The sequence below is a fragment of the Camellia sinensis genome, chromosome 2 (assembly GCF_055761805.1).
Source record: "Camellia sinensis isolate YWXY chromosome 2, ASM5576180v1, whole genome shotgun sequence".
Lineage (NCBI taxonomy): Eukaryota > Viridiplantae > Streptophyta > Magnoliopsida > Ericales > Theaceae > Camellia > Camellia sinensis.
This window is the reverse complement of record NC_138962.1, coordinates 160,957,527-160,969,946: the sequence shown is the minus strand read 5'-3', so window position 1 is coordinate 160,969,946 and position 12,420 is coordinate 160,957,527. Positions and strand designations below refer to the sequence as shown.

Below are 12,420 nucleotides of genomic sequence, written 5' to 3'. Positions count from 1 at the left end.
TAAATCCCTCCCTAGCTTGGAAATATATGATCCCAACCCAATGAGCTAAAGGCATGGCATATTCAAATTTTAAAGATAAATATCATGTTTTTTTTTTCTTCTCATGAAATGTGTATTGTAATTTGTATAAACTAAAAGACCTTTGCCTCCATTCCTTAGACTTACAAAGACATTTTGCTCACAATCTTGTGCATTATTTCTCATTTTCCGAATTTTTCACTATGGTTGAGATATATATTCAAATATACTGTTAGAAGTAATTTAAGATTATGCAGCTTTTTCTTCCTCATTACTCCTTGTTTCTGTTCCGTGATTGATAAACTAATGACTTTAAGGTGTGTAAGAGAGATCTTGGATCAAGTTTATCTTTCCACACACTTCTATTTTCATGTTTGTTTTTTAGTTAGAGAAAGAAGTAACACCGTCCTCGAAAGTACGTGCAGATGTTGTAAGAAGTGGATTCTTGAATACCCAAAAGGGTAACGAATTGTTCAAATGAAATTCCTGTCATGCATTATTTTAGGGATTAAACTTGAAAGCTTAAGTCAAAGTAACATTCTGATGTTTCAGGAGCTTTTGATGGATGCCAAGATGGTAACAAGGTATCTGGTCAGCTGCATAGATATGAGCATCTGAGTAGAATGGCAGCAATTGACGAGTCAGAAAGCCTTTCTGATATCGATGATGTTGAGGTATGCTGCAAGTTTTGAAGCAAGTTGTGTTCTTGACTTAATTGGTAAATGTTACCTGATTGACTTATCAGATCAGTGAATTTATAACTTCGAAACAATGTGAAATTTTTTACAGGTTGACAAATATCTGCACAGTAAGGAAGAGATGCATTACAAAAAGATTATTTGGGAACAAATGAATAGTAAACATGAAACGGTAATGCTGCCTTTTCTTTGTTCCTTTCTTTCAGATATTACCCTCTTCGAGTGTAGGTAATTTGGAGCAAAAGTTGGTTAATAGTCATGATGCTGTAAATACCCATGATATGTAGCTAATGAGATGAAATTGATTTGACAACAAAACCAATAACATTTGTTTTATTGTACTCACGGCCTTTTGACTGCTATAGTCTTTCTGTAAGTAAAATCATAGAAGAACGAGCACTAGTTTAGATGTGGAGTCCTTTGAATGTACTGATTACACAAATAAACACATGTAAAGCCCTTTGTTGTATTGTTGAATATGTTGCCAAGTTAGATATTGAATACATGCATTTGTCTGATCTCAAAGAGTGCCATTCAATTGAAGCATGTAAAACTCAGGAGATTGAGACACGCTGTCCTGCTTCATTTTCTGGTAGGAATATTTAACCCTCATTTCGCCGTAAAACTGTTCTAGTTTGCACCTCAGAGGATCCTCACATCCGTTCACTTTGTCTCTTCTATTAGCACCACTTTTTGCACTGAAATGATTTGAATAAAAAATCTAAATAACCATAGGGGGGAGAGAGAAAACATTAATTCAGAGTTCTGAACTTATATAGTAGAAAAATGTCGGTAGTTTATATACTACATAGCATGTGAAATGCTGAAAGCTCATGGAATACCCTATTAGCTGCAGAGATAAATCTCCTAGTATGTCATCAATGCCGCATTCTTTGTACTCTCGGAAGTGCTTTATGGTTTGATTATGAGATGTGAGCCAAACCTATCCATTTTGTGGCCATATGCACCATAGTTAATGGGAAAACTAAATAACCAAATCCAACCGATGTGTATTGGGCCAGTTTGGTTTGGTTAGTGATGGAAACAAATCAAAAATAAGAATTGGAAGGGTAGAACAAATTGACAAATACCAATCCCCACAACACAAATGGTCTCGACCTCAAGTTAATGGTCACTTGAATATAAACTTACCTTCCCACTGAATTTTACAAGACTTCAGCTCCATTGCAATGACTCCAACCAACGTTGTCCTATGGTAATTCAATGGTGCACTTAACAAAGGAAACTTCAGTTCTTCCTGCCAATGAAGGTTGCAGCCCTTTTTATAAATGAAAACGAGACGTGGAGGAAAATACAGTCGTCATTGTCATTTTCTAATTTTTTTTTCAAATACAGTTTCTAAAACAGGTAATTGTGTGATGATAAGCCACGTGTGTTTGGCTCAAGTTAGATGGAAGGATTGAAATAATCATTTGGTGGGATTATTCATCATATTTACATGAATTCTCAATTTCAAATCTAACAAATCAAGTTACAATATGATGCCATGTTATTTTACTGTTATTTTTGTTCCATTAATCTGAAATTTATTACTTGCTATGAGACAAAGCTACACTGAGAGTTGGCTAATGTATTTCTATACATCCATTTCAATGTCTTTACAGAGCCAAGGTGCCGAGAATGCCAACACGGAAGGCATAATTGCAAAATGCGATACAAAGTTTAACAAGAAGTTTAGCACTGACAGATTAAGTCTGAAATAAGAAAGTATGATAATGAATTTGACCACAAGACTGATTACGGTGAAGGTGTTGAAAGCTGCGGAGCGTATGGTGTGGATTATGATTATGAGGATTGACATGAGATATGAAGAGCTTGGCTTTATGTTAAAATTTTAAAATTTATTATTTGATGTTACATTAGTTTATGAGAAAATTTTGTAAAAATATATTTTATTTTTCTATAATTTTTTCTTTCCTGACACATTCATCACATGACGATGAATATGCTATGAACTTGTGCCCTTACATAGCTTGAGAAAGAAATAAAAGAAAATTTTGATATTATTTATTAGAGAGGTTTTGCACACCTTGTTTTCTTTTTTGGTAAACAAAGCATAACAATATATTAAGATAAACTAGTTCTGGAGCACTACAACAAAAATAACCTATGGTGACGAAAAGTAGTGAAGAAAATAAATTTTGTCATTAAATAAGAATAATCCGTGACAAATTATAAAATTTTGTCACGTATAATAAAAAAATAAAAATAAAAAGTGACGAAATTTATTTTTGTCAATAAATATTTCTTTTTAGGTGAGGAAAAATTAAGTTTCGTCACCGAAGGTTTTCCCGCTAATATTTCTTGAGTGGCGCCAAAAATTTAGACTTTTGGTGAGAAAAAAATTTATCACCAATTATAAAATTATTAGCGAGGAATACATTTTCGTCACCAATAATTTTGTACATATTTTTTTGAGAAACTTGATTTTAAATGTTTTAAGACCATTTGGTGAGAAATATATTTTTATCACTAATAATTTTTAATATTTTAGTGAGGAAATTATTTTGTCACCAATTTTAGAGGAAAAATTTTAACATATTGGACGGTAATGGAAAAAATAGACTACTAACTTTTTTCTCCCTTTTATTTTTGTTTATCAATTTTTCTCTCCCCCTCTCTCTCTCTCTCTCTCTCTCAAAACAAAAATACAAGTTAATTAACTCTTTAAACCTATGGTGACGAAAAGTAGTGAAAACAAATATTTCGTCACTAAATAAGAATAATCTGTGATGAATTATAAAATTTTGTCACATATAATAAAAAGTAAAAATAATAGGTGACGAAATTTATTTTTGTCAATAAATACTTATTTTTAGGTGAAGAAAAATTAAATTTCATCACCAAAAATTTTTCCTCTAATTTTTTTTGGGTGACGCCAAAATTTTGAGATTTTTAGTAAGAAAAAAATTTGTCACCAATTATAAAATTATCAATAAGGAATATATTTTTGTTACAAATAATTTTAAATATTTTTTAAAAAAATTAATTTTAAATATTTTAAAATTATTTAATGAGAATTATATTTTTATTGTCAATAATTTTAATATTTTAAAATTTTTAATGACAAAATTATTTTATCACCAACCAATCTTAAAGGAATAACTTTGAGATTTGGCTATAATGAAAAAAAAGAACCCTATTGATTCTCCCCCACCCCCTTTTGTTTTTTGGTGCTCCAGTTTTCGTCTCATCCCTCTCTTGCAAAACACACAAAGGTATAGCCTCTCTCTCTCTCTCTCGTAGTTGTTTAATGGTGGGATAAGGGTTTTTGGTAACGTGGTGGCGTTGTGGTGCGGATGGAATTGTGTAACGGAGGTGCGGTGTGAGAGGAGGAGGGCTAGTGGTGCTTTAGTAGGGAGGGAAAGGGCAGGCATTTTAGATTTGTGGTGGAGAAAAAGAGTAGTTTTGTGGTTGTGGATAATAGGGAAGGAGGCAATGGAACTATGGTAGTAGAGGGTTTGAGGGGCTGTTTCAAGAGGCGGAAGGGGAAGTGTAACCAGCTGGGATAGGGATTCCTAAGGGGAATGAAGAAGTTGGGGAGCCAAAAGAGGGTTGGGAGAGGGAGACGGTGTAGAAGCCCTTGTGTTTGATAGGGATTCACCGTAATTCGACTGCCCTTTAAGGGTTTCTGTTTGATTGTGAAATACATTTATTAATTGAATCTCATACACTTGTTTGTCTAACTCAAAATTGTTTTGTTGGTCACTCAGTGTTTTTTTTTTTGTGATAATTTACTCTGTTTTATGACATTGCTGTTATTGTTAAGTTTGAATTGAAACCAATGAAATTGAGATGAGAGTGATTTGATTGAATGAGAGAGTTGGTGGTTTGGTAGCAGATCCCAACTCTTGCCCTCACTCCTTCTACGGCGTCGTTTGCGCTGACTCCGGCAACGCCACCGCCATTCTTCTCGACAGCCTCGGCTTGGCCGGTGACTTGAAGTTCTTCACTTTTAATGGCCTCAAAATGCTCCGAAATCTGAGTCTCTCTGGGAATTTTTTCACGAGTCGTCTCGTTCCTGCATTGGGGTTCATGTATACTTTGCAGTATTTGGACTTGTCTGGAAACTTGTTTTACAGACCCATTCCGGCGAGGATGAACGATCTTTGGGGATTGAATTATCTCAATTTGTCGTCCAACAATTTCACTGGTGTGTTTCCGAGTGGAATCAGGAATCTTCAGCAACTGTATGTGTTGGACTTGCATTCAAATCAGCTCCGTGGGGACATTCAGGACTTGTCTTCGGAGCTTAGAAATGTGGAGTTTCTTGATTTGAGCTATAACATGTTCTATGGATCTCTGTCAATGGATTTGCACAACATTTCGAGCCTGGCCAATACAGTGCAACATTTGAATTTGAGTCACAATGATTTGGGCGGTGGGTTCTTTAAGGATGAAGCCATTTAGTTGTTTCGGAACTTGGAAGTTTTGGATTTGGGTCATAATCAGATAAATGGACAGCTCCCTTCATTCGGCTCATTGCCAAATCTTCATGTTTTGCGTCTGGGGAATAACCAGTTGTTTGGGTTGATACAGGAAAAGCTGCTGGAGAGTTTGATTCATTTGAAAGAACTAGATCTTAGTGGCAATGGGTTTTCTGGTAAGAAATTATTTGAACTAGAAATTTATTTATTAAACTTTGGATCAGCATCAAAGCAACCAATGATGCCACTACACCATATATTCCTTATTTCCTTAGTTGTATTGTGCATTCAATGAAATACCATCTGTGATGAACTTTGAATTTTCTAAGCATAAAATTATCATGATTCTACAACAACTATATTTTCCTTTGCATACGCCATACATATATTCAAAACTTACTTTTCCCCCCTTTTACCCTCAAATTATGGGACAATATGCATATGTTGTCTATAATTTGAGTCCCAAATGAGGCAAAAGTAGTAAAGTTTTGATATATAGTCCACATGACATGATAAGCTATAAGCTATGCCAAAGTATTTATCAAAAAAAAAAGTTATAAGCTATGCCAAAGTATTTGTTTGTAGTGCTTTTTGTTGAGAAACTCAATTTGGACAATTATTTATTGTTATAACGAGTTATAGTTTATAGAGATTCTTAATTTGGTTACATCATTCATTTTAGGCATTTGCAAAGAATATGAAATAAATTGAATTGTCGGTGTGTGGCTTTAAATCCTCTTAGTGTTCTTGAGGAGGTTCAGAATATTTTGTATAGCTCAAATTTAAAGTCATTGACGGCTCAAAACTAATTGTTGACAGAACATGAAAGTTTAAAAGGAGAAACCTTGTTTGCCTTTACCCAATCTATGAAAACCTTGGTCCTTGGATTATTATTTCGTGTGTAATTTAGTGTATGCTGTGCATATCATAGGCAGAAGGCATGCTTCGACATGTTAGTTGCAGAGATGACGACAGGGTTGGGATTTAGGGCATATTTAACCAATTTGCATAAGAGATGAATTTTATTATGAATCCAGCACGAACCTTTGGCTGAGGTGGGGCAAGTTGGCAGGTGGGACGTGGAAAGGATTTGTAGGGCTATTAAATTAAAAAGAGATTTTAAGTATCATTTATGCTACAAATGCTTCTAGATTTGTAAAAAATGTTAAGCCAGAAAGATCGGTAACAGACGAGAGATCCGTTTTGGGGGGCCATTGGGAGAGTGAAGTGAGGACGACGGGCTCATTTGGGTGGGACGATGTTTTCCCTTAGTTTTCTTTCCAAGAAACTAGTAGAAAAGCAAAAGCCGATTGAAAAAAGTTTAAATGGCAGCTATTAAGCTGACTGCAAACAAGCCACATAACCTCCCATTCCCCACCTAGCCTAAGTGTCTTGGAAAGAAAACTAAGGGAAAACATCCTATAAAGTTCTCCTAACAAAACGTGGTGTTCTCAATGAACAAAATAACTAAAATGAAATCTTGTTAATAACCAAAAATCTATTGTAGATATTTGAAGTTTCATATGGAAGGAACAAGGCCATAACTAATAGCATTAAGTTTTCACTATTGACCTACTCTAATCTTGGCTTCACATCATAACCAAAGTAAAACAACAGAGAGAAGAGATAAAACACGCTAATTATAAATACCATGGCATACCACAATATCTTGAGTTGTACTCAAGGGCCTTCTTGACCATTAGGTCATCGGTTGGATTATTTTTCTACTGCAGTAAGTAGTTGTTGTAAAATGGTAAACAACAGTCATAAGTGTAAACATTGCCACACTATTTTACTATACTCCAGGCATTGTTGCTCCATAAATATAGAAAAGAGAGCCTTGAACTTATGACTTGTCCCTCTTTAGTTAGCTGAAGGAGCAATATGTTGATGAGCATGTATCAGCATACTCATATGTTGTTATGTTGCTTTATTTAGAAAATATGCACAATAAAGCTGTCTTGGCAACTGTATTGTCCCGGTGAAGAGCTCAATGCTTCTTAAATTTGTTTTTCTTCTAAATATGGTCCAATTTCATGTTGCTATCATGAGCCATGTAAAACTCATCATATTTCAATGTTCTTTTATTGAAATTATATCTACTTTATCTGGAACTTAATTATGAAAACAAAGAAATCGATAATGGCTTAATATACTTTTCAAGGATATGCCGTGATGTCAGTGGAGTATTTGAAAAGCACCTGTGGACTGACCAGGAGCATTTAAGCAATTACTCTTCAGATTAGATGTAAATATCTTGGATTAGTATAGTTGGTATTTGTTGAGCTTTTTTTATTTGACTTCCCATTTTAATCTATTGAGTCTGTAGTCAGGGTTGCCTTTCCAATTCGCCTCACCAATCTATATCTGCTGCCGTGGCTACTGCTTAAGGCTTGTTGAGTTCTCTGCCAAACAGGCTATTAGATTCATTTGTCTTATTTTGCTACGGTTAAGGTATAATAGGTGCACTACATCTGTGTGCTACTACCAACTAAGAAACTGGATGCTGCAGGTTTAACCCTGTATTCACATTTTTATGACATGAGGCATTGTGTTTTGGATTCTTACAGATTCACTATTTTTATTGAGTGTACAGACTGGTACATGTTCCATATCTTTTGGTTGTATTAGACATGAATGTGGTTGGAATTCTTTGTTCAGTCTCCCACGCCCACGCCCACGCCCACGCCCACGCCCACGCCCACGCTCCCCCCCACCCAATACCCTCTTCTTTGGTAACTGAATATTTCTAAATTCTGTACTTGTCAAAAAGAAGAAATTTTCTGACTCAATTCAACAATAACTTTCATGGTAGTACGGATTCAGTGTCCTTTTCTTTTGTGTTAAAAACTTACTGATGCACACTATTTGGTGGTTGCACTCATCTTCTTTGAGCAAATATTTTGTCAATTGCTTAACTGATGTGTTTAATCTTCTGCATATGTATGTGTATAGGTCCAATCCATGTGATCAATTCTACAACTTTGAGCATTTTGAATCTTTCATCAAATGTGCTATCCAGTTCTCTGCCTTCTTCTGTGGGAGGATGCCACAAAGTGGATTTGAGCAGAAATGTGCTCACCGGAGATATATCTGTTATGCAAAGTTGGGAAGCAACTTTGGATATTCTCGACTTGAGTTCAAATGAGTTATCAAGAAGCATTCCTAACCTGACATCTCAGTTCCCGAGTTTGACAACTCACAATATTAAAAATAATTCTTTAGAAGGTACCTTGCCTCCTGTGTTGGGGAACTTTCAAAGGCTGTCTGCGGTTGATCTGAGTTTGAATAAACTTGATGGACCTATTCCACCTAGTTTTTTCACATCAATGACCTTGACAAACCTGAACCCTTCAGGAAATCATTTTACTGGACCTATTCCTCTTCAAAGCTCATGCGCAATCGGATTAGTTGAGTGTTAAACTTAGTTCTAGTTTTAAACCTAGTTGAGTGTTATTTTTTTTTGGTGGACTCCACGTCAGTTCATTTAGGAATTTGTTATGATGGTTTTTTTTATTATACTTAATGGATTATTATTAAATTTGTTTGATGGATATATTTTCATTTATGATATAAATTGTTTAGTGAATTATTTTGTGGAGTGGTGTATAATAGCTAGTGGATTTCTTAGTACATTTAAAAGGCTATTGGGATATGAGTAGGAATATTTGTGAAATAATAATTTAAATTGAAATATAAAATACGGAACAAGTTCAGTGACAATTTTTTTTCGTCATTTGTACTTGTTATTATGACAAAGTAATTATTCGTCGCTAACAAACATTTTTTGTGACAAAATTTATTGTAGTTTATATATGAAATATTTCATTGATTTTGTTGTTTGGTGACCAAAAATTTTGTCACGTATATATATATTTGTGACGAAATATATTTCGTTGGCCATGTATGACTTTTGAAGACGAAAAATTTCGTCACCTTTACATCTTATTGTGACGAAATTATTTCCTCATCAATGATCAACATGTGTGACAAATTTATTCGTCAACTAAAGTTAAAAATATGGTACTGAATAACTATTTGGTGACGAAAATGAGAATTTTTGGCGACAAAATGTTGTTTTATTGGTGACAAAAAATTTCGTCACTGAAGTAATTTCATTGGTGACGAAATTATTTTTCATCACGGTGGCTTTTAGTGACAAACATTCAATGACGAAACTGGTGACGAAAATATTTCCTCACAAATATCTATAGTGACGAAATTAGCTCTTTGGAGACAAAAATTTTTTGTCATTTAAGACCCAACTTCTTGTAGTGGAGTATTGAGCCCCTACAACATCCGTTAATTTGAATGATGCTTTAAAATTATAGGTTTATTATGAATTGAATGAATTATTAGGAATTACAGGTGTATTGTTTTCCTGCTTTGACGACCAATTTATTAGTCGCGACAAATAAATTATTTTTTTTCGCAAAAAATGACAATTGCCGACCAAGAGTTTTGGTCGCAAAAAATACATCTATTGCCTACCAAAAATTTTGTTGGTCGTGGAAACTCACTTTTGCCGACCAACAGTTTTGGTCGCGAAAATTAACAATTGGCGACCAAACTAATTTTGGTCGCAGAATGTCACAATTGGCGACCAAACTTTTTGGTCGCGAAATGTGTCAATTGGCGACTAAGAAATTTGGTCGGCAAAAGGCGACTTTTCGCGACCAAAGTGTTTTAGCGACAAAATGAATTAGTCGCGGTAATTAAATATTTAGCAACCAAAAATTTAGTCGGCAAATCCAACTTTTGCCGACCAACGAAAATTTTGGTCGCGAATTACTTTTGCCGACCCTCAATTGGCAACTAAACTAGCGACCAAAAAAATTGGTCGTGGATAACTTTTTCCGACCAAAAATAGACTTTTAGCGACCAATTTTTTTGTTGCTAAAAATGTTAATTCTTGTAGTGTGTGAGTCCTCGGATATATAAATTGGTGTGATTATTTCTTTTAAATTTACCTGTTAAAATGTTTCAAAGTAAAATTCAAACAGATGTTTAATTTTTATCCTCATAATTTCAATTTTGTCAGATTCAACTTTATAATTTCAATAACATTTTAATTTTGAATTCTTCTAATCCAATGACGCTGTTAAATGACTTGCTAATGCTAAACTATGGCAGAGAGCCCATTAGCATACAAAAATGGTTGGGCAAATTAAAAAAAATATAATAATAATAAACAATGCTAGCATAGGATTCTTGCAACAGAAATGATAGAGACCCTCTTTTTCCTTGACCCCTACAACACACATGTTAGTTTATGATAGGAAGAAAAAAAAACAAAAAACAAAAAACAAAAAGTTAGCTAATCCCAATACATTGGGAGTGATAAGAGTAAAAAAAAAAAAAAAAGTGGTTTCAACCTTTTTTCTTCTTGCAAAACGTAGACCTACGACTATTATTAGAACATGGATTGTCCCATCGAGAGACAACCATGAGGGCTTCAGGTAAGGGCTTCAACGGGAATTAGGATCCTCTCTTAATCTCTTTCCTTAATTTTCTACTTGCAGAATTATTAGGTAAATTTTTTGACCTAATTTCGATAATACAAATAATTCATATTTTAAAATTTTAAGTCTAAAATTTTCAATGGAGTCATTAGCTTTTCCAATGAAGCCTCGAAGACAGTAGAGGCATTAGCTCACTAGCTTGGTTTTATTGTGCTATGATTATATAAATAAAGGCAAATGCTAACTATTCATTCAATAGTTCAGAAGTACGGCTACCTAATATCTATACTATATATATTAAGTAAAAAAAGGTTTTTAACTCATAAGGTCTGTGAGAGTTTCAATATATCAATTTTATTTTTTTAATTTTTTGTTTTTTAAAAAAAAAAATTAACCTTAGCATTTATTAACTTCTCTCAACTCACAAGATTTTTTGACTTTTCTCGTAATTACTACAATACTTTTTCTAAAACAAATAATTTGTATATTAAAAAAAATTTAAAACAAATATAAATATCTATATCTATCTATTTATTTATATTTATCTCTAACCCACAAATTTTGTGGGAGTTCCAATATCTGAACCTTAATTTCTTAATTTTTTTGATTTTTTTTTGAAAAAGAAAAAACGTAGCACTTATGAAATTCTTCCAAGTCTTTTTAACTTCTCAAATACACACATTCTTTTTAACTTTTCACATACCTATTGCAAACAGTGAGTCTCCTTTTTGTTTTTTCTTTCTTGACTTCTCACTTCTACACTTTCAACTTCAGTGACCACATACGCAAACAGTAAGCCTTTTTTTTGTTTGTTTTCTTCTTCTTGACTTTTCCTTTTGTTTACTATTTTAATATTGTAGTTAGATAGCGCATAAAAATATTTGTGATTTGTCTAGCGAATAAAAAATTATAATTTAATTTTTTAATATGATTGAAGTTAGATAAATATCAACCCTCACTAAGAGAAAAATGTGATTATAATTAGTTGAATGAATCTTTTTTTTTTTAATGTGATTGTAGTTAGTTTAATAGTTCTTTTTTTCATTTATTTATTTTATTATGGAAAAAAATGTGATATGATTGTAGTTTGTTCAATGGTTTTTTTTTTTTTTTAATATGATTGTTGTAATTAGTTCAATTTTTTTTAAATGCTATTTAATCTTTTTATTTACTATTTTAATTTATTTTTGAATTTTTAATATGATTGAAATTAGATAAATACAAACCCTCACAAAGAGAAAAATGTGATTATAATTAGTTGAATGATTCTTTTTTGTTAATGTGATTATAGTTAGTTTAATAGTTCTTTTTTTCATTTATTTATTTTATTATGGGAAAAATGTGATGCGATTGTAGCTTGTTCAATGGCTCTTTTTTTTAAATATGATTGTTGCAGTTAGTTCAATGGTTTTTTTTAAATATTATTTAATCTTTTTATTTACTATTTTAATTTTATTTTTAATATGATTGAAGTTAGATAAACATAAATACTCACAAAGAAAAAAATATCATTGTAGTTAGTTCAACGGTTCTTTTTTTGTTAATGTGATTGTAGTTAGTCAATGGTTCTTTTTTTCATTTATTTATTTATTTTTATTATGGAACAAATGTGATGTGATTGTAATTTGCTCAATGGTTCTTTTTTTAATGTAATTTAATCTTTTATTTACTGTTTTAATGGTTTTTCTTTAAATTATTTATTAAAAAAATATGATTGTAGCTAGATAGCATAAAAGTATTTGTGATTTGATTTGATTTGATTTTTAAAGTACCAATTATTAATAATGATTAGAC

General features: G+C 32.7%; 1 long non-coding RNA gene and 1 pseudogene across 1 annotated transcript; both read left to right on the top strand.

Moving 5' to 3' along the window:
- Positions 1-573: 573 nt before the first annotated feature.
- Positions 574-2,743, top strand: LOC145819724 (uncharacterized). The gene is made up of 3 exons (XR_014360490.1): positions 574-692; positions 808-888; positions 2,342-2,743. It is a non-coding gene; the product is annotated as an uncharacterized LOC145819724 (long non-coding RNA).
- Positions 2,744-4,547: 1,804 nt separating this feature from the next.
- LOC145819723 (putative inactive receptor kinase At5g10020 pseudogene) lies at positions 4,548-5,476 on the top strand (annotated as a pseudogene).
- Positions 5,477-12,420: the final 6,944 nt, after the last annotated feature.